Source organism: Lethenteron reissneri, chromosome 6 (genome assembly GCF_015708825.2).
Source record: "Lethenteron reissneri isolate LAM-NWPU_2019-01 chromosome 6, ASM1570882v1, whole genome shotgun sequence".
In the NCBI taxonomy this organism is placed as follows: Eukaryota; Metazoa; Chordata; class Hyperoartia; order Petromyzontiformes; family Petromyzontidae; genus Lethenteron; species Lethenteron reissneri.
This window is the reverse complement of record NC_083784.1, coordinates 8,766,055-8,777,981: the sequence shown is the minus strand read 5'-3', so window position 1 is coordinate 8,777,981 and position 11,927 is coordinate 8,766,055. Positions and strand designations below refer to the sequence as shown.

The 11,927-nt window shown below is 43.6% G+C and overlaps 1 protein-coding gene across 2 annotated transcripts in view; it reads left to right on the top strand.

Annotated features, from left to right (window-relative positions):
- Positions 1–2,776: 2,776 nt before the first annotated feature.
- The window catches only part of LOC133354644 (PR domain zinc finger protein 1-like), a 40,175-nt gene continuing 31,024 nt past the window's right edge, over positions 2,777–11,927 (top strand). For both annotated transcript variants that reach the window (XM_061571680.1, XM_061571672.1), the window contains exons 1-2: positions 2,777–2,909; positions 3,214–3,275. The gene's annotated coding sequence lies outside the window, so the exon portion shown is untranslated. The remainder of the gene's footprint in view (positions 2,910–3,213; positions 3,276–11,927) is intronic.

Here is an 11,927-nt window from a genome sequence, read left to right as displayed (position 1 = left end):
TCATGGCCACAAGTGCTCAAACGCAATGCTGTACTTGCAATGTCGAGGGGCTAGGTGGCAGCCCAGCACTGCTGTTTCTGTGCGCGTGTGTGTGTGTCTACGCGCAATCAAGCATTTTTTTTGTTTACCAGGTAAGGTCCACTGAGCTATGGATATCTTTTTCAGAAGCGACCTGGCTATCACAAATGATAGCAGAACGAAAGCGGCTTATCACGTGGAAATTCATAGTAGCAGCCAAATGCTGTAAACGCGTGTTGTTGATTCTAAGTATGGAGGGAAAAAGCGGAGGACCCGGAGAAAAATTAACGCGACCACGGGCAGAACGTGCAAACTCCAAATATACAGCAGGCGTCAGGGTCGAGAACGAATCCACGACCTCCTGCATACCAGGCGAGGGAGTTAACATCTCACCACACAAAAAAATAATCACTAAAAGCATACCGACTGACACAGTGCATCATCATCATCGTTAGCCGTGATCAATCCACTGGTGGATGAAGGCCTTCTCAACACCCTTTCTCAAAAAGGCAGGAAACCCTTACAATCCACGTCAAACGTGATGATGTTGATGATGTCACCAAGCTCCGTCCATCACATCCCGTCCAGCGGCACAAGGGACATATGCAAGACGTTTTTTTTCCTCTTCAAATATTTACGTGTTGTCTGATTCGTCGAGTAATGGAACTGATAATCGGCAGAATAATCCATTACTTTCAGCAATCGGATAACAGCCTCAGCTCTAGATGAAAGCAGTGGGGAGGCAAATACAGCTGTAAACAACAACAGGTCAGTTTTATACGGAGGCTTTCACGGCCAATGTTGTGATTAAGAACTACTTAGTTCGTGGAGGTGTCATGCCAATTTTCAGCTATACTCGCCGCCACCCGAAGTAGCCTAACTAGTCACGAGGGCAATTGTGCCAATCGATTTGGGGTTTTTTCAGCAAAAAGCCGGAATGTCCACAAGCGAGCGGATTTTTTTTCCAACAATTGTATCCGACGTTTCGGCTGAGATTTACAGCCAGCATCATCAGGCGTTAACAGAGGCTCGGCTGACGTTCAACTCGAATGAGGTGTCATGGCACAAGAGGTGGAGGGTGGCCAGCGCCACGCCCGTCCGCCTTTCTCTCCCAGGTGGCGATGTCAACACACACCTTACACAAAGTCAAAAGTTCTAAGTTTAGAACAAGACATCTTGAAATAACCACATTTAAACATTCCACTCTGAAGAGTCATTTGCCTTCGACACACCAACCTGTCTTTCACGTTTGGTTCTGAAAACCGAAACTATAACTCGTCGGAAATATAATAAATCTGTATGCTAGTGAAGCCTTTAACCAAATCACCTGGAATGCACCCGCTAATGTCACATCTCAGCGTTAAGGTTGGATATTTATGTTGAACTTCTTTCGCACTGAGTACCGAGAGGTCGTCACCATAGTCCGCTTTTGGAAGACGTGGATGGCAAGCGAACGATAGCGCATCGTCAGCGACCGTTGTGCCGTACTTCTATGCTCCATCGTATTTGCCTCTTGACTCTGCCAACCTGCGCCCGCATGACGTGCACGGCGTGAGGAGGTCCTCGTGTGAGTGAACATTGCGAGAGGCTTGCTGATGTACGATATGGTAATGAAATAAACTACGTTTTGAAATTGTACAGAAATATGTTCTAGTGACTAAAATCTGGAGCCTGACTTAGCAGTCGACTCGTGTTTGTACATCACTGCTAATACGGTTACTCAATGTTTTGTTCGTGTAACTAATTATAAAATTAAATCCATGTAAAACCTTTGTACGCATCATCTGATGTTGATGTTATCCATGGCTCGGATACAACTCAGGTCATCGGGTTCTTGGCGCAGTTTGTCAATCCGCACGTCACAGCTGCACCCAAAGTAATTAAACAGGTATGCAAATATAGGAGGTGCATATATTACATGTTTATATATAAAAACAAGTGTCACGCATTTTATGACGTCTAATATATAAAGCTCCGTGTGATAATCTCATGATTAACATATCGTATAAAAAAGTGTTGATGGTTACCAATAATTCCAGCTGCGGTAACGATACCGGGACATACCAAAAGCAAAGTACTGTCGTTAGAGAAGAAGAAAAAAAAGGTAATAAGTGCGTCAATGTTGATTAAGCCGTTGTGTTTTGGTGGCAAAATCACCGGCAACTAAATCACGCGAAATTAACTGACAGTCGATCAACGCCTTCCATCGCAAAGAATGCCGTGTTTTGATTGACGCCAAAATGTGACAGGAGTGGCCGCCAAAAAAAAATGTTGGCTTGGCTAAATGACATCCATTCAATCGCTAAAGTTGTTTTGTGGGAGGGGAGAAATCCCGAGTTAAAAAAAAAAGAAAATGCTCATAAAAAAACCCATTCGCATGTCCATTTGATGATTCAGGAAAAGTTAGCACGACTATTATGTGTCAACTGGGAGGTTGATACGCAATGGGAAATAGGTCAGTTGGTGTCACAGGGAGGAGGATGAGATGGTGGGGGGGGGGGGGATCCAGAAGGTTTCTGGGTTTAGTGTTCTGGGTGCGATATGAGTCACGTGGCCTTTGAGACGTAAAAGGTGGGGGGCGGAGGGTGAGTGGGAGGAGCCCCCCCCCCTCTCCTCCTCCCCCCTCCTTTAGCTTGGTGGGGGGTGCGTCATCAACATCATTGTGGGTGATGCTTGAGAGCCCTGGGCTTGGTTTAGAGAGGCGGGGGGGGGGGGAGTTGAGGGGGAGGCGAAGGGAGGGGTCGGAGGCAGAATACCGGTTTAAAGGTTGGCCGCTTTGGGGAGTGGGCACGCATTCGCTGTCGAGATAGAGGACGGGCAAGACGGGAATAAATAGGGGGTCTACGGAGGGGGCCACAGATTAAACACAGGGGACTCCGCAGCACTTGCAGGTGAGTTGTCTCGCAGCGCAACGACGTTGAGATTTTCACACGCAGCGCTGTGAATGCGCCTTGAGTCTCCAGCAGCCCCGGCGGACGAGACAGCCGCGTCTTGCCCCAAGGATATCGCCGTCGATTTTGAAGCAGGCGAGACGTGCCGAAAGTTGACGGGTCCCCCGATCGGCGCTGCAAACAAAAATTGACTGTTGATTTTTTTTTTACTCCTCTTCTGCTGCTTCTGAACCTGAAGGACACAATTAGCAATCGTTGGGCCGCCCGGTTCTGATGAAAATGTCGTTGTTTTCACGCGTGACAGGGAAGACCGTGAACGGTCAAGACCTGTCCGCCTTCGTCACCCGTCTTCGTCCGGCGCAACAGGTGAGTGAAGCGCGGTGAGGGAGCCCTCGACTTGTAAACGTTGTGGATGTTGCTCTCCAACACACCTGTGGGCTCAGGTCGTCACTAATTGGCGCCTTTTGCTTACGTGACAAATCCTACCGGCGGAGGGTTACGACGCATTTAAGCTTATCTAACCCAACGACCTTTATCATGAATAATATTGGTCGCGAAAGCCTACGTTGTTAACTCCGAGAAAAGCCTTCATTCAGTCCGAACGCGCTTGCAAACTCAAAACAGATCGCCAACACCGCGTGGGGATTCATTCATCTGGAGGAATAGAACACTTGTCATCAACAATTCAGTGCGTGTGTGTGTAAGCTCGCTCCCTTGTTTACGTAAACGCGTATTGTACAGCGCGAGAGAGGTTATAATCCACGGGGAAATTATGTAACGACCTTCATTGACGCTGACAATTTTGACGAACACTTGAGGCTGCGCGTTTTTTGGTAATGAGAATCGACGGTTTTTTGTTGTTGTAATTGCAAAAATACTTACGTGGACTTAGTAAACGGACTAAGTACCACACATTTGTGAGGCTGTACCTGCACTCGGCGGTCTCCTCACACACTGCGCCCGGAGCGTGACGAGGCGACAGTCCACGGCGTCTGCCTTCAACCTCACAACACTAAGTTCGATCCCAACCCCGCGCGTTTTACAAAACATCTACATCGCCCTCCAGCGAATTTGCCTGCCGTGAGTCACGCCGCCGTGCGCGTGAATAATGCATGTCAGCTGCTCGATCTGTGATCACTTCAGGGCAAAGAAGCCGGGCACACGACGCAGAAACATCGTGACGGCAATCGGCGCTTGCCTAATAATAGCCTCAGAGGATTCAGAGTCAGGGGTCTACTTCCTGTACTCTGTCTGTCGCCGACTTCGCTGATACGATATCTGCTATGCTAGCCACTTCAGCGAGTTCAATCAATTTAGGATTTATGTTCACGTGTGTGCGCTTGAACTAGAATGAAGACAATTGTTTGATGGAGCGTAACGCATCGTCGGAGATAACGTGTAGTGTTTACAATCCACACAGTGCCGTTTTGTTACATGTTGAACAGCATAGGATTCAATTTAGATTTAGAGCTTTCGTGACTGCAGGGATTCATATTTTTGGTTCTTTCGGTAAAGTCACGTAGAAGGGAAATAATACAATAATAAAAATAAAACAATAAAATGCTCACGACGTTTCCATTGCATCACAAGCAATCATCATCAGGTGTGAAAACCACAGCAAGAAAATGTAAAAAAGTATAGAATTCGTATTTTATGTGTACGTATGTGATTGGGTTTTGTGTCTATTTTTAAAGTTACAATAACACACGTTCGCTTAGAGACGAAGAAACAACCCCAAATAGTGTGAAGTTCATTTCTTAAATTCGCCAATGTGGTATTTCAATATTTAATGGGGTGGGATGATTGTGTGTTAGCACTTATCACATTCTTTCGAACGTTAAATTTAAATGCCTCAACGTAATATGCGGAAACATTTAAGTGCAACCTATGCCAGTTTAAACGTGTTTTGTTTTTGTTGTAAACTAATAACTGAACATCATTTAAGAAAAAAGAAATAGCACTGGAAAAGATACGCCAAATAAATAATTAAAAAGCACTGGCTGACTAAGAAATTTATGAAACAGCAATAACTATGCAAATGTAACTTCATAAAAGTTCGAAAAAGTTACCTGCAACCTTTAACTTTTCAACTTGAACATAGACTGCCAGGTGATTGATGTGTTTAGTGTTGCATCTGTTGTGGTGTTTAAACATTTTCCAGTTTATATCTGCTGTAATATATTTTACACCAGGAACAAATCAGTGAATACATTTCATACGGGCTTAGGGTTCAATGCTTGTGTGGGCCTGCCTAAATAATGACACATCATTTACACAATAAATTGTTGTTAGGTTAAACATATTTTTTGGCCGATAAAAAAAGCGTTATTTACACTTGGATTCCTATAAATGAAAAAAAGAATAACGAGCCAATACGAAAAAATCAGCAACAAAACAAAAGATACGTGTAAATAAGTCGATATCAAAAACACTAAAACCAGCAAACTATGATCTTAAACAGAGGGTTGAGTTTGTTGTTTATTTTGTCAGCACGCTTTTGCAAAGCTTCATTGCCCGCAGCCGTCGGACGAGGCACCACTCGCTCGCCTTTTTGTGTTGTGGCGTTCGTGAAACAACCTCGGCCGTTTCTGCTTCCGAGATCCTCGTTAACGACCGACACAAACTACACACCCACACGCACACACACACGCACACACCCACACGCACACGCACACACGCACGCACACACACACGCACACACGCGCGCGCAGCAGTTTGTGGAGGGAACTCATCTACAAAGACGCGAATCGTTCACTTTTGGCAGCATTCATTATTTAGCATTAAGGGCGCGGAGGGGGGGGGGATTCGTTGTTCGTACATGTCAGTGAGACGACTGGCACAGACACGTTACGCCATATCTTGGGATTGACTGGTTTTGTCTCAGTTTATTTCTGACCGACACTGGATGGGTTCGCCCTGCGCCACATCGAGGTTGTCCTCAACGGGATTGGGGTGGCAGTGTGCCGTGTTTTTACGTCTTAAGATGGTATTGATAGAGAAAACACCAATACTGTTGATAACAAGCCTTCAGCGTGTTCGATCTGGTTTGATCTAACACGTGATGACCGCTGATGTGTGTTTGGAGAGATTTTTTATATATCCAGTATTGCACGTATGACGCACAACCAATACAACCAACGTAGTCTGTTTAAACATTTTGTGTTCTGTGTGTAAACACATTTTTCTCAAAGTTACATTTTAAAATATTTTTTTTTATCGCTTATGACTTTGAAAACGGCTATAAAACATGTCCATATTCCCTTACCTTGTGACATCTCACAACTTAAAGCGTATCTTTTCACACCAGGTATCTGTTCACGAATGTGTAATGGTTGCAAGAGAAAAGTAGTAAATTGTTCCATAACTATTTCACATTGTACTATGTATGCAGGTCACAAGCAAAAAGCTGTAATTATTGTACAACTCAATACGTTCAATTTAGCATTTTCGCAGTAAGCGTGGCACACTTATAAAGTGTGCAAACTCGTTTCATATGCTGCTTTAGGAAGGCCTTCATCTAGCAGTGGGCTGATCATGGCGCATTATAATGTAGCTGTCCTATATTATGGCATATTGTTCCCTTAAAAGGGTGTCGTCATAAAAATTCAGGCATTTATATAGTTACTTAAATACAGACCTCTACTTATTTATTTAACTGCAGGTCTTTATTTATTTTAATTGCAGGCCTTTATCCCGAGTTGAAATAAAAGCACACACTGACCGACACCGCTGAAGTCAATACACTCGAAAATTAAACGTACAACAGTGCGAAACGTTTTGCATATTTAAATCGCTCACTCATTCATTGTGCCGTGCTACAATGGCAGTGCGGTGAAAAAGAATAAAAGTCATTGCCTTGCGAACGCTAACAACTTTATAGTTATGCAAACTGTGTGCATCATCCCAAAGGTATTTGATAGGAGCCAGTTTATAACATCCCCAGTCGCCACTCTGTCACCTGGGAAATGTTAACAATGCTCTTCCTCTGACTCCGCTTAAGCTATAAAGCTATGGGGGCCCGCGTCTAATGATGGAATGGGCAGTAAACATCTGCCGTGCCGCCTAGAAGGCTGGCGATTAAGTCATTGGACGGTGAAGATGTTACTACAGGCCTGTAAACGGCTCACAAGGAGATAATTTTTGGACAGGGCAAGGCTGCTGCTGGCAGCCTTTGGATTGCTTCCGCTCAGGTTAGGGTTGGATTTTAAAACAAAATGTAAAAGTGTTTAAATGTTTTAAAAATTATGACTTGTTTGAATGTCTTTGTGGCGATGGATGAGTTGTTCAGTGTAATACATTATAGAGTGATTAAAACAAAGATATTGGGGCATACGAGGTGGCTAGTATAAGGCAGTACTGAAAGTAGGTTTGTGTTGTGTTTGTTTGGATGTTTGAGCGTTATCCCATTACACGAGTGAGTCTTATCTGCATACTCCTGTTTCCGCATACACATCAAACTGCCGAGTAAGGAATTGGACAAACATTCCAAGCAGGGTTCCTCTCAAAGAGTCTTGAGAATAAGTTGAGACCTTTCTGGATTATTCGAATTACTGTTTTTTTTTTACTTTTATATTCCAAGCCGCTTTTTTGTGCTGATGAGAGGGAGCATTTAGCAGTTACGTCACCAGAGACCGGATACTCTAAGAGCTTTCTATCATTGCCTCTTATACTGAGCTCACCTATAGCACTCATATCTCTTCTCAGAAACGGTGTCGGTAAGAATGTACTCTCAGAGAAGTATGATTATGAATAAAGTTCAAAGCCACCACCGGATTTTGGACTTTGATTTTACGGACCGAAACATAATTATTTGTCGCTAACATATGGGCAATTCTTGAACAAAAAAAAACAACTTGTTGAAGTGCTGGCGAATTTGTATCCCAGTCAGATTTTGCTTGACTATCCGAGTCAGATTTAGTTTTCTTAAGAGAAAAGTAACATTGTCTCCACGCTACATACCATGCGAAAGCAGATCACCATATGTACATTTCAGTGCTACGATTGCCACCAACAGCAGTGCCGGTGTGAAATGTCAGCATCTGTGTATATGATTAAACGTTTACTTCACTCGAGCTGTGAGCAAGGGTGAACACGTGGAGCCATTTCGTCAATCCACTGCTGGATGAGGGCCTCCCCACACCGTTCGGGTCATGGGGTTATGAACATACTTCATCACGTTGGTCAGTGCGGGTTGGCAAAGGAGTGGAGCATAGACATTGGAGCGTAGTGCAGTACAACAATAGATGTTGCTGCATTGGCCCCGGCTGAAAACATTGGTCTTACAATATTTAAAAGCACTCGTTTGCAGCCAAACCAAAGTAAAAAATAATAATTCTCCAGAAGTTCAATATTTTATTCTTTACATTACATTTTATGACACACGCACCACGCAATGTTTTATGTGCTTTCTTTTTTTTACAAGTGTGGTGCAACTGAACAGCACGTCACGCGCGCATGCAACGGCCGATAAACGACACAAAGGTCGTACCCCATAGATGATGTAATGCAGTGAACCTTAGGCAACTTGAACGCAATCGCGGTGTCATCACTGCGCTCACGGCTACGGCTGCTCCCTGACGATAGTGTCTCTCGTAGCCACTCGACTATTTTTCGATAAGCGGTCAAAGCATAAAACCGCTGGAATGGTTAATTCTCTCAACGATTTCACCCCGCCAGCTGTAACGCACAAAAAATGACAATACGACACAAAATGTGATATATAGAAAGACAAAGATCCCTCGTATAGCCGTTAACAGACTGTTTGGGCAAGTGTTGTTATTGAGCACCTATGAAGGCTGGAATGGTTTCACGAAACGGTGGGTGGCCAGCACCACGCCCGACCGCCTTTGTATCCCGAGTGGCGATGCTTACACACTAGACCAGCTACTCATTTGATTCCGAGTCGACCTAGGGGAGCCCCAAGAGCAATTCAAATAATCGTCACTGGTGTTGGCTGTGAGTGAAAACGTATAACGGGTCACTGGGTTCAGGGTGCAGCACGCTAACCACTGCACTACCGCTCCCCATACATATACACCCACTATTTTTTTACAGAGTCTGAAAACATGCAAATCTTTGAAATTATTTGAAGGGGTCAGAACGAAAGACACATTGGCATCAGAGAATCAAATGAAACCTGGGCTCCTGGCACAACTGTTGTCAAAGGGACACGAGTAGAGGCAGAAGCAATGGGACGATATAACCAAGCGACATAGGGCACACGTGACGGACGACGCTAATGATGGGATGAAAGTTATCGGGCGAACAGGTAATGCACGCAAAGGCGTGGCCAGAGAAGAGGTTGAGTGATAACTAACTACTATTTTTATTTTACCAAATGAGGCCCACTGAGATATATAGCTCCTTTTCAGAGCTACCTGGCCACAAAATGATAGCTCAACAAAGTGGCTCATCACGTGGACATTTATAGCAGCCAAATGCTCGAAATGCACGTTGATTCTACACGTGAATGGATAAACCGTAGGACTCGGAGAAAAATCCACGTGACCACGGGGAGAGAGAGAGAGAGAGACACTCCAAATATACAGCAGGCGTCAGGGTCGCGATCGAACCCACGACCTCTTGTAGATCAGGCGAAGTGGCGTGAAGACAGATCGCCATAGAGAGGAACCACAGGTGACGGCGGTGGTGTGTTGACGTTGGAAAGGCCTCAGCCAGCCATCGACTTTGAAGAACCGCTTTAAGAAACTTGTTTGTGTAACAGAATATCACCCCACCTTAAACCTGCAGCCGTGTGTCGCATGTTTTCAAAAGGAGGCCTCGGTATGAAAAGTAAGTTTGCGAAAGGCGATCAAAAGGCCTACAAAATAAAATGTCAAACCCACAATTTGTGAAATAAAACCGTGCGGGTTTTTTAAATTCTAAATATATATTTGGTTATTACGACGATAACCGTTCATGTGCGACAACGCGAGACGCAATTTACCGTTTCAAACTCAAATATAACAACGTAACTTAAACGTTCGAGAAACTATTAATTATTTAACTGTGGAAACTCAGTCTCCTTGATTTCCACCGCCTTTGAAAACTGATTTCAATTGGGAACACCGTGCACTTTTGAACAGGAGGCAGGTACGATAGGTTTCCTGGTGGCAATGCTTAGGCAGGTAATTAGAACAAGTCATAAGCCATTCGTCCTCTCATTCATTCGCTTTGTATGTATGTTGAACTTATTTCGCCCCGTGCGTAGCCAACCGTGCCAGTGGGATGTGCGAGGGAAGAACAACAAACTAAACACAAAAAGCAGTTCGAAAGAAATGTGTTTTACATCTAGATTTGAAAGTGCATTTCTCCGGCGCCTTCCTAACATCGGAAGGAAGAGCGTTTCAGACGGCCGCAGAATCGTCTTTGTTTCGATGACGAGCGCACACATGGCAAGATGTCATGTGTGCGCGTCTCACAACGTAAACACTGCACGCATCGAGTGCTGCGATCCTATATTCAGCGAGCTGTTATTTTCACGCTACGTTATGCTATTGTGTGTACCATTTATTATTCCCTGGAGTACTGAATCGAAACTCAGCCAGCGCTGCTGAAATGTGCGGTGAAGAATGGCCAAACAGTGCCCACCAATTCCTTCGTCCAGCACTGGCATTGACAAAGGGCTGTACATTTGTATTGGTTTCATTTGATAATTAAGGAAGCCATTCTTAGAACATTGGTGACACAGAGTGGATACTGAAAAAAAAACCTCCCTTTTAAAACGCTTCTTAGAATTGGCCCCTACCAGAGGAACCCGTCACCTTTTGTATATTGACACGAAATAGCAATGCCCTGTTTTTGTATCCTATCGTTTCGGTAACCTTACACAGGCTATGCTTTTATGAGGCGAAATAAACAAGGAAAAGTCTCCTCGTGCCAAGTTAACGTACTTATTCACAAAATGCATCCTTCCAAGATCGATCTCATTCAATCTAAACTGCCGCGCGGATGAGCGGAGTTTTTTTCTTTGTGGGCAATGTTTTTTTTTTCGACATTAATGCAGAGTGATATAAAATAATCCGCCCATTATTATACTTTATTCAGAATCAATTTGTGTTCTTGAGAGATTAATAGTGATTGCCGCATGTGATTTATTTGGTTGTGGTCGAGAAAGCTACCACATCGAATGATAAAACTAATATTTTGTAAAGCTATTTTAATCATGTTTCTCGGCTAACAATCCTCTCTGTTATTAGCACACAGCACCGTCATTTGTACAAAATTCTGACTTTAACTTACGGTAAAGCTATATATTTTTTTACAATTAATATTTAGTTGTCCGTTTTATGTCAATATTATACTGCATATGTTACACTAATAATTTTTTACCCAAGTCTTTCACCTGCCCATTGGGTCGTTATTTACACATTTAAAAAAAATCGAATTAATATGTGTGTATCAGGCTGTGAACATGATAACAATAATGAGATTGTGTAGAAGCGCATACAGTAGTTTCTACTATACTATCGTGTGCAGTCGTTATTTGAACTCTTTCCATTTTCTGACCAATTTGACACTTCTGCATCTCGAATGCATTTTGCAGATAAATTATGCAGTGCTGACGATGAATCTGATGTAGTCCGTACTGAATGTGGTTGGCTAACATAATGACTTGTGTGCCCGCCATTGAGCTGGTTTGCATGGCTTACACAGTGTTTGTTCCTACGAACAATATTGTTACGCGGCATTATCAAAGAAAGGAGGACAATCAAAGACTCGGTGTTATTAATTTGCAACAGTAGTGCTGTATTTGAGTCAAAATGCCAATTTTTGTTTGTGTTATCTGCAAGTCTTGTTGGAAAAAAAAATCATGCACTGTATTTCTCCCTTAGCTAAATAAAAAAGAAGTGATTCCACCAGGTTCAGTTCGCTGGCCACTGCGAGACCGCTTCACGCATCAGTGCGTGTGTATAAATATATGCTAGATTTGATTAGACTGCTGGCAAAACAAGGCATATATCTGATATAAAACATCGTGACTCGTTTTGTTTCATAGTAAAGGAAGCCATTACTAGA